This window comes from Octopus bimaculoides, chromosome 23 (assembly GCF_001194135.2).
Source record: "Octopus bimaculoides isolate UCB-OBI-ISO-001 chromosome 23, ASM119413v2, whole genome shotgun sequence".
Taxonomy (NCBI): domain Eukaryota; kingdom Metazoa; phylum Mollusca; class Cephalopoda; order Octopoda; family Octopodidae; genus Octopus; species Octopus bimaculoides.
The window spans coordinates 36,614,102-36,624,172 of record NC_069003.1 but is presented as its reverse complement, the minus strand read 5'-3'; the positions used below and the strand labels follow the sequence as shown (position 1 = coordinate 36,624,172).

Genomic DNA, 10,071 nt, shown 5'->3' with positions numbered 1-10,071 from the left:
CCCCAACACCCGCCTCTTCTCTCTTAACCTTCTTACCATTTAAATACTTCTTCTTTTCATCTTCCCTTCCTTCCTACGTCCATCATTAGGAAGTCCGTATATATATATTTCGTTTCAACATATTTTACATTCACCCATTAACACTGTTTCCTTTCTCTCTTTCTTTTTCTTCATCCTACTCACGCCCATCAAATTCTTTTTCTCTCCACACTTAACTACACCTCTCTCTTTCTCTCTCTCCCTCTCTATCTCTTTCTCTCTCCCTCTCTCTCTCTCTATCGGAAAGTATAATGTCATTTTTACTTATTACAGGTCATTGTCATCATCAGCGTCCTTTGTCCATAGAAGAAAATGAAAAGTTCATTTTCGTTCCCTCATATCTCTCCTTTGAGAGGCTTACTCACATCTAACGTAGATCGCCCATCAACCATATAGGAAAGTGCTGAAGATACAAGTTTGATAAATCCTCATTTCATGTGCTCAGTGTAAAGTTTTTGTTCTCCAAACTCTGTCGGAGAATTTAGCCATCACAATAGCTACGATTCTGAATTGTGAATTAAAGTCGACTTCAAGCGACAAGTTGTTGGTTTGATTGAAGCCAGAATATCGAAAGTTCTTTCTTTCTCTGAGTGTAGATTCGTTAACAGAAATAAAGGAGGGTAGACAGTATCCTAAGATACATCAGCAATTTTCCTTTATGCTAATGATTAGAGCAAACTGTGTGCATGCTTCTAAGAATTGATCCATGATGCATTAGTGGCTGTCATGTAAAACTAACGAGAGCTGCATCGTCTATAAATAGCATTTCTCTGAGAAGGACACGAATTATTTTCGTCTTGACACAGAAGTAGTCTATATTATACAATTTATCGTCATATCGGGTGTGAATGTATATGACATTGGAGAAAAGACTTGGAATCGTTAATCAGAAATAAGATGTGAAAGAGGGTCGGAGCAAGCACATGGTGTTGCCGGACTCTGCCGAAGATAAGAATATGTTGCCATCGAAACTAACGACCTCTTTCGTATGGCCGTAGATTTTACATAGCAACTTCGATGAACAGTCTACTCTCCGTAATAACTTGAAGAGTTCACTTCAACAGACGAGAAATCGAGGAAATCAACTAAATCAAAGTAGCGATTGATTGTGCTGCCCCAACAATTTTTTTTTTTTTTTTTTTTTGGTGTATCACAAAATATGGCATCAATAATGAAACGATTTTATCCCATTTCTTTTATATGTTTCAACCCTAAGTCTGTGGCCATGCCAAAGTAATCAGGGACGTTCTCCATACGTATCATGGAATAGACATCTAATTTGCGTTTGTCTATTCATATTTGTGTATATAACAGAAACACAATAAAAGAGAAGGAATGCGCGCGCGCATGTCAAATCCTTTTATGGTGAGGTATTGGAATGCAAATAAATTCTGTAACAGATAAAAGCTATTGTTTCCGTAATAGTATAAACGAGTCCTAAGCAAAGTGCGGCCCGCGAGACTTTCTGAATGGCATGCCTAGCGAAGAATTACTTTGGATTTGTTTTAATAATGCAACCCGCCTGATGATAAAGTCATGTCTCATGCGGCCCGCTTCTCAAAAAAAAAGGGGAACTTTTCTGTTGATTTTCGTTTAACAAATCGGTAACATTCCGGTCTAAAACCCCAGGTAACGTTGGGAATCCCAGATTTTTTCGTTAATTTTCTATTTTTAACGATACAAAAACTGTTCATTGAGTAGTATTTTATTTATGTTACTTATTCATTTATTATTTTTCAATTATTCCTTTCGATAGGGATAACACAACTGCCCTTAAGACAATGGGGCCATTTAATCATTCCGAAAAAAATTAAATCCTTTTTACAAAACGTCTTCATGTCCTAACTGAAAGAAATCATTGCATTTTATGTGGAACCTTTATTACGGAGGCAAAGCAAATGAATTAATAATAATAATAATAATAATAAGCATAAGAATTTAAAAGAATCCATTTTCGAAGCATATATTTTAAGACTGGCAGATAGATAGATTGATAGATAGATAGATAGTTATGTGGGAGGAGGGAGCTGTGTAGTTGGGCAGGAATAGACAAGACAAAGAAAACGATAGCGACGACGACACTAGCTGGAGATAAGCGACAGTTATTGGAGCGTGGGAATATGATAGCACTCTTTCGACAATTCATAGAATTTTCAGCTGCTGGCAGCCTTCCAAAATTAGTAATGTTTAAGGTGAAGGAGAACACTTGTCTCCTTGATGGCTTCGTCACAAAATAGCTGTTATTCAGTGGGCCAGCAATTTTCGCTTCTAACTTCTTTGATTTTTTAAAACATACTTTTATTTTTCTTCTCCGAAATCACGCATGCTAGACAGGAAATTAATTGCCGAGGTGATTAGAGTCTGCATTTTAGATTTAAGAAGAATTTTACAGATATTAGCTTCGGTTAAAGTTAAAACTGTTTTTTGCTGAATATAAATTTCGTCTTCTCGAAGAGAAGAAACATGAATTTTATTTCATTTCTTCTCCTTGTAAGAGAAGAGAAGAAATTGTTTTCACCAATTTAAAATATTCAGGAATTAAATGATTTTTGTTATTGTTGCTGTTGTTTTCAAAGGTTCCGATTACACGCTCGCAGCGCAAAATCACTCGGTTTGAACGTCTTATGTCATAATTGCGTCTGGTGTTATGCAAAGAGGAGTTGAATGGGAAGTTTTAAGAACCCGGCTTTGCATTTCTTTTGTTCCAGTGTATCCAGTCTACTGCTGATGGGAGGAGAGAGGATTCAAGGCTTGTTATTGCTGAGAGAACAATTCTAGGGTTAAATGCCACATTCCAGTCTTCGTTTTTAAGTAATTTATAGCCAGCCGGCCGGCCTGCGGTGTGTGTGTGTGTGTGATGGGGTATTTACGAGCTTATCTCTGCTGTGTGCGCTGCCATTCGGCTTGACATTAAAGCAATGTGTCTGCTACGAATCAATATTTATATTTGTGTCTCCCAAGTTTCAGGTTACACCACAGCCTTCGCCGTTCTGCTCACCACATTTTTATGACTTTATTTATCTATTTATTTATTTATTACATATCCACCGCCATTGCTCTCCTCACGCAGACAAAAGCAGTTTGTGTCTTCGTGCGTTTTATCTACTTTGTCTCTTCTCTGCTGATTAATTAAACTTGAGTTTTCGCTAACTTTATCAATGTTTTGTCATGGTAGATCCTGGTCTGTGGTACTCAAACCATTTTCACATTTAAGGAGCCACTCACGGTTCCATTGTTCCAGAAATGCCAATCTGAGTGGCATTACTGCACATTCCAACTTGGCGCTGGTTGTGTTTGGGGTCGGGGCTGTATAGCCAGAGGCCGCATATGTTCTACCTTTACCATTCACCAGTCTGTTATACCTGATTGTTGTGACGTCACAAGTCAGCTCTCATCCAACTAGTCCGATAATCACCCGACGCATAGATCCAGTTACACCCGAGGACCAGGTTGACATGTAGTAATGGATTATGGGATTGCAGCATGACAGTCTGGGTATGTTGCATTCACTTCACTGTCCAGTCTATTTCTGTGCATCCCTTAATCTGGGTAGGGGTCGCAGTGAAGACGGGGTGATGGGAACTCAGTCAAAGCGCGGCAATTACTGCATTTCTTCCGCTTCACTACGTCATGAGTTCAACTACCACCGATGTCGACTTTGCCTTTCGTCATTTTGGGAACGATGTAAGTGACGTACTCTCTCTCTCTCTCTCTCTCTCTCTCTCTCTCTCTCTCTCTCTTTAAAATTGCTGGTCTTGTGCTGAAATTTGAAATACGGGTGTCAGCCAACTCCGTCGTGAAGATCGCCCCACCATCTTCCTATGTTCGCGAAGGGCATTTTCGTCCGACTTGACGTTCTAAGTTCAAATTCCGCGGAGGTCGACTTTGCCTCTCATCCTTTCGATGGTCAATAAATATAAGTACCAGTTGAGTACTGGGGTCAATGTAACCGACTTACCCCTCCTCCGAAATTGCTGGCCTCGTGCTAAAATGTGAAACCATTATTAATTATTATGAAAGCCGCGAACTGGCAGAATCGTTAGCACGGCGGACAAAAGGCTTTGCAGTATTTCGTCCGACTTTATGTTCTGAGTTCAAATTCCGCCAAGGTCGACTTTGCTTTTCATCCTTCCGGGGTCGATAAAATAGTACCAGTTGATCACTGAGGGGTCGCTGTAAATCGACTTACCTGCTTCCCCCAAACTTGCTGGCCTTGTGCTAAAATTTGAAACCATTATTATTACCAAATGTGGCGGCGGCAGCCGAAGGTGATAGGGATTGCCTCCTAGCATAATGTTTGGGGCTATCGATGTAACATCTACTTTGTGTTAATGTATTTTCTTTAATGTTAGTCCAAATTGGGTGACCGAGAAAGTGTTCTGGCGATGTAGTACAGGTAGGCGTTTGGGTATTTGGAGATAACTTTTCATATAATGAGAGGAACTTGAAAATTACATAAACACAATAAAGTATTGAAATATGCTTCAACAACACACCATGTCCCTGGCATAATCCAGACGGTCTTTGGTTTCTAGTTTTTTCTGTTTCGTTGTGTAGGCGGTCTGTAGGTGTAATCTATGTGAAACCTGTTTGGGTGGATGTGTGGTTCAGTGTTTTGTGTAAGCTGTCGTTTATTACAGTTTATCATACAGAAAGAAAAAAAAGCCCAAGCCAGGACTGACGTAGTTTCATAATAAATCTAATGCATTGTTTTGTATGGCATTGTAGTCGTTGATTCCTGTTGCTCAAATGTCGTCGTAACGGTGAGTAATCGAATATGACCTGGCTTTCTTTAATACGTCGACTTCTATGATGTATTGTGTGTGTATGTGCGTGTGCGTGCGTGCGTGTATGTATGTATTATGTTTATGAGTAATGGTGTATGAGTGTAATTTTTACTTGTATTTCATATCGTCTGGTGGTTCGAAGGAAGACTGGCTGAGAATTTGGTGCATTTATTGTTGTGGGAAAAAGTTTTCGAGTGATTTAAAATAAAGTTGGAAGAGTTATTACCGCAACAGTGAGAGAATAGGAATGTGATATCATCGATGTATGAGTCAATATGTACGTTTTGTAGTGTTGTGACAAGTTTGTGTTGGTAAAGACTGAAAACAGTGAGCGAGAAGACGGGTCCTTGGGGGAACCCGTTCGGTAAGTCTCCAGTTCTGTGTACAACATATGCTTGGCAACCAAGCAACGTTTCTGGTTTAGGAAATGTTCAAGGAAATCCGCCTCAAACAATGTCAGATTTTCCCATGATGTGATCAACCTAGTGCGCTTCTGACCAAGAGTCAGAAGACGTGACCCCCACTGAACAGAAAACTTCGTCATGCCAAGTTCATTGCGCAGAATATTCTCACCTCTCTCACAGGATACGCTAATAGCATTGGCTGTTTGATTTATAGTCAATAACCTATCATCCATCACCATGTGGCGAACACGATCAATGTTTTCCTCGGCGGTGACAGTTGCAGGACATCAACACCTTTGGTCATCTTCAAGACTCTCCCTTCCTTTCTCAAATTGAACTGCCCAATTTTATACTGTTGATAAAGCTGGAGTGCAATCCCTTAATGTAACAACCATGTCAACATGAATGTCTTTGGGGCTAAACCCTTTTTTCAGCAGGTACTTGATAACAGCACGATGCCAAATTTTATCCATTTTGAAGAGAAGCCGCTACTCGTTACTTTTGAAATCTTCTTTAAGCAGTCAGATGTCAGTTTACCTAGAAAGAAACAATGCAGTTATTAATAAGAAGGGTTGAAACTAATGCTTGCAAGATTTCACAGCTTTAACATAAGTCCTTCATAATCAGCCAATGAACTTTTCAGCCCCTCCACCACCACCTTCGGATACGGGGAACTTGTTTGTCGAAAATTCCCAGCAGAAACCAAGACAACAGCTTAAGGACTCTATGAAGTCCTTATTGAAGGCATGTAATATATGGAAGGTCAATTAGGAAAGCAATGCTTGTTATCGCCACCAATTTGAGGGAACAAGTAAAGAAAGGAATGGATATTTTTAAAGAAAGATGCATTTTCCATGCTGAACTTGGGTGAGCTGCCTGAAAATACCAGCGGAGTGAATGGAGCAGTGGCGGCTCGTGTATAGGCACTGCGGAACTGCAGCACCCCCTATTTCCACTCGATAACATTCAATATAAAGAGTCCTTTTTTTCTTTAATTCTTTCTTTATACTTGTACATTATATAATCCTTAAGCTTAATATCAGTAGCCATCCCCTAGTTTATGAAAAAAATACCAAAATTTATGAAGAAAATACAGAGGGACTGAACCCGTAACTACATGGTTGGGAAGCAAACTTTTTACCACACAGCCACTCCTACACCTATAACATGTGTATGTGTGTACGTGTATGTCTGTATGCATCTGTATATATACACACACACATACAGAGTTTAAATTATATATGTTGCATATATCGTATTTCCTACTGTAATTTCTAATAATCTACAATGAATGTTTGATATCGATACCCTGATACTTTTTTAGTCGAGGGATTAATTCTGTCGTAAAAAAAAAAATAAAACAAAACTTGACTTTGAAATTCTCTGGCGACATTCTTATCTCGCCATCAACTGGTTTCATTATCCTCGGTCTATCATTTGGTACCAAAGTCTGCTGCTCCCTTTGCGAACCATTCCGTTGAGAGGGGATATCCTCTTCTCCACAAAAATAACATCGTGCCTAGTCAAAAGAAATGGAATGTTAAGAAATTCTTAAATCGCTTAAATGAAACTAATTCTATATCACGCGCGTATATACATATACATATATACATACATACATACACACACACACACACACACACACACATATATATGTATGTATGTATGTTTGTATACACACACACTCACACATACACATATACATATGTACACATCATACATGCGTACTTATATATACATATAGATTTATGTTTGCATGGTTGTACATATATATGTATGTGTGTATATACGTACACACAGATGTATGTATGTATGTATGTATGTATGTATGTATGCATGTATGTATGTCAGACTAGTGTCAATTACTGCGTCATCCACAATCGCTTCACGGTTTAGAAGTTCAGAAAAATGTTCAATGCGGTCACCTGTGATTTCTGTTGATTTAATAATTAAGGTGGCGCCCATCTTGGAAAGCAAAGCAATCTATGCAGAACTCTTTGGCCGATAAGCTTGCTTCATAAGATGATAGAGCTTCTGGCTGTCACTTGCATCGACATCAGCTTGAGTATCACAAGCAAAGCTTCCCCATCAGGTGTTCCGCATCTTCCTAAGTAATCGCTGCAATAAAGATTTTATATTTTTATAATGGGAGAATGGGAGTTTCTGCTGCACGACTGATAGTCCTCCTTGCAGTAATACGCTGTGGGCATTGCACTTTGCAGGCAGAAATCTCTATCATTTTCGTCAAACCAGCCCTTATGACTAATTGCAGCATATCTCAGTGTTTCAGTAACGCATTGGAAACTCTAGTCTCGAACCTTCTCTCAGGTTGTATTATCTTCGATGCTGGATAAACGATTCAGTAGCTCTTCCCTCACAGTAGGGATCATATATCTTACCGACATTTAGGCGCCGAGAAATCCCAGCTGGCTCTTTTCTCTCTAATTATTATTCGGAATTTTACTCGCGCCAAGCAATGGTCTGTCAAACACTCCGATCCATGAGAAGATTTGGCATTACAAATATCATAGATATCAGAATGATAATATAATCCAACAATGCCAAACTTTTGACCCCGGGTGCATCCATGTTGTGTGATCACTTTTGTGCATGAGATCATTGCTATTCATATTTTCTATGCCCTGTTCCGACCCTGGAACTGAAATCCTTCAGTAGAATGACTTTGTCGGACTTGGAAATTTTCCTGAGTACGACTGAGTTGTTTTATATTCATCAGAACTGGTCAGAGTAGAGGCATTTATCGACCCTCAAAAGATGAAAGGCAAAGTCGACCTCTGCGGGGCTCTGGTCAGTTTGGCTGCCAGCGTCAATTCTGTTCCAATTGTAAGTGCGTGCACACACACTCATATATGTATATAGAACGGGCTTTCAGAAAGTTTCTCCGAAATTTCTTCACAAAGATTTGATCAGCCGCGCACTGAGAATGAACACGAAACCACGTTTGCAAAACAAGCTTCTTGGCAATACAAATAAAAGAAAAATAAGCTTGTCAGAAGTGGGATTCGAACCCACGCCGGGAAGACCCGACTGCGACCTGAACGCAGCGCCTTAGACCGCTCGGCCATCCTGACTCCTGCGTGCAGTGCATAATAGATATGAACATATATGTGTGTACGTGTGTTTGCGTAGGTATTCGTACGTTTGTGAATGTGTCTATTTGTGTGCGTGTGCGCGCATATATATGTAAGCATGCTTGTGTGTATGTGTGTGTATGTGTGTGCGTTTGTATTAGCGTGTGTGTACGTGTGTGTGTGTGTGTGCGCGTGCGTGCGTTTGTTTGTTTTAACATTTAAAAACAAAAAGTTAGGGTGGTGGTGGTGGTGGTGGTGGTGGTGGTGGGGTTTCACGAAAGGGGAAAGATATTAAATGTTCTGAGTTGATCCCTTCATATTTTTTTTTGTTTTGTTTTTTCTTTTGAAATCGACCGGTCAGGCAAGAGCGTGTCGTCGTTACGGTATCCCTCTCCACACGCGTTCACATTTAATGTTCCAATGGAATAGAACCGTCACAATAAGCCATGCACTCACATCTAAATATTCAGCTTTACGTTTATTCATCAGCAACCAATATTTCCGTGAATTATTATGCATGTCTGAGTGGAATGTGTCTGGGGGAGATTTATTGCCGGGTCGATCGAATCGAGACTTGTAAAAAGTTAGCGTCACCAACTCGTTCAGCTGCTCTTTTTTAATGTAACTCTGGGATAAAATGAAGATTTGTAAATTTAATATTTTATTGAACAAAAATTAATGAACGAAGTTACTGTGGTCCTCTACCGTCAGTGTAAATATGGAGAAATAACGAAATTATATGAAAATTAACTTTAGAAACATCTGAAATTATAAAAATTAGCGTCATTAACTTTTTCAGTTTCTCTTTCTTAATGCAATTATGAGATGAAATGAAAATTTATAAATCTACAATTATATTTATAAAGGAAAATAAATTACAACGCAGTCATTGTGGAGCCGTTCTGTCAGGGAAAATGTTGGAGAAGTGAAGAATTCAAAGTTAATTGCATTTGGAGTTAATTGCTTTCAGGGGAGGTAACTAGTTGTGTCTTAGAATTCAACGTTGCCCTGAAAGGAGAAAAGTTAGTGTCGGGCGGCTGTGATGTTGCGGGTCAGGTTTAACGGGGGCCCACACCGATGACGATCAGAAAAACCTTCTCACTTACATAGATAAGCACTCGGCAGTTTATTGACTCATGAGTATAACTTTTTCAAAGAGTTCTTTACTAATTTTAGCGTTGGAAACCCTTATAAAAGTTCATTTCTACTGAAATACATTGGTGAATAGTTTTACTTGTCCTTCCTACCTGTGTGTGGTCTGGAGTAATAACCGACACTGTGACCGGATGGATTTAACTTTAACGACACAGTAAGTAAAGATATTTATTAGTAAATTTGATAGGGTTTTGTATGGATGTATTTTATATATTTTCATCACATCTTTATATATGTTATTATATCTATGTAGATTTATTGATTTTTATTTGTTTATTCTCTCAGAACATGTTCTTTACATTTACAACGTTCACGTATTTTCTTGTTTGTTTTTCGCCACACTAAAGTTGGTTTTTACAGATTTTTTTTTCATTCACTCAGCGAAAATTAGTTTTACGTTAGATTTTAATTTCTTTTTCTCCAAAGTTGGGATATTTTCCGAAGATGTTTGTTTATTTTAACTTTACATGTTTTCGTTCTGTCAGTTGTTCTGTCTATTAAGTGAGGCCTGTCAGTGTTTGAAGCCTGTCTATAGTTATTTCATCGAACACACACTCACAAATACACGAGTCGACGTGATCGCTCCAACCTATT

General features: G+C 38.9%; 1 non-coding gene across 1 annotated transcript; it reads right to left on the bottom strand.

The window, feature by feature from the left end:
• Positions 1 to 8,238: 8,238 nt before the first annotated feature.
• Trnal-cag (transfer RNA leucine (anticodon CAG)) lies at positions 8,239 to 8,322 on the bottom strand. Its single transcript has one exon. It is a non-coding gene; the product is annotated as a tRNA-Leu (tRNA).
• Positions 8,323 to 10,071: the final 1,749 nt, after the last annotated feature.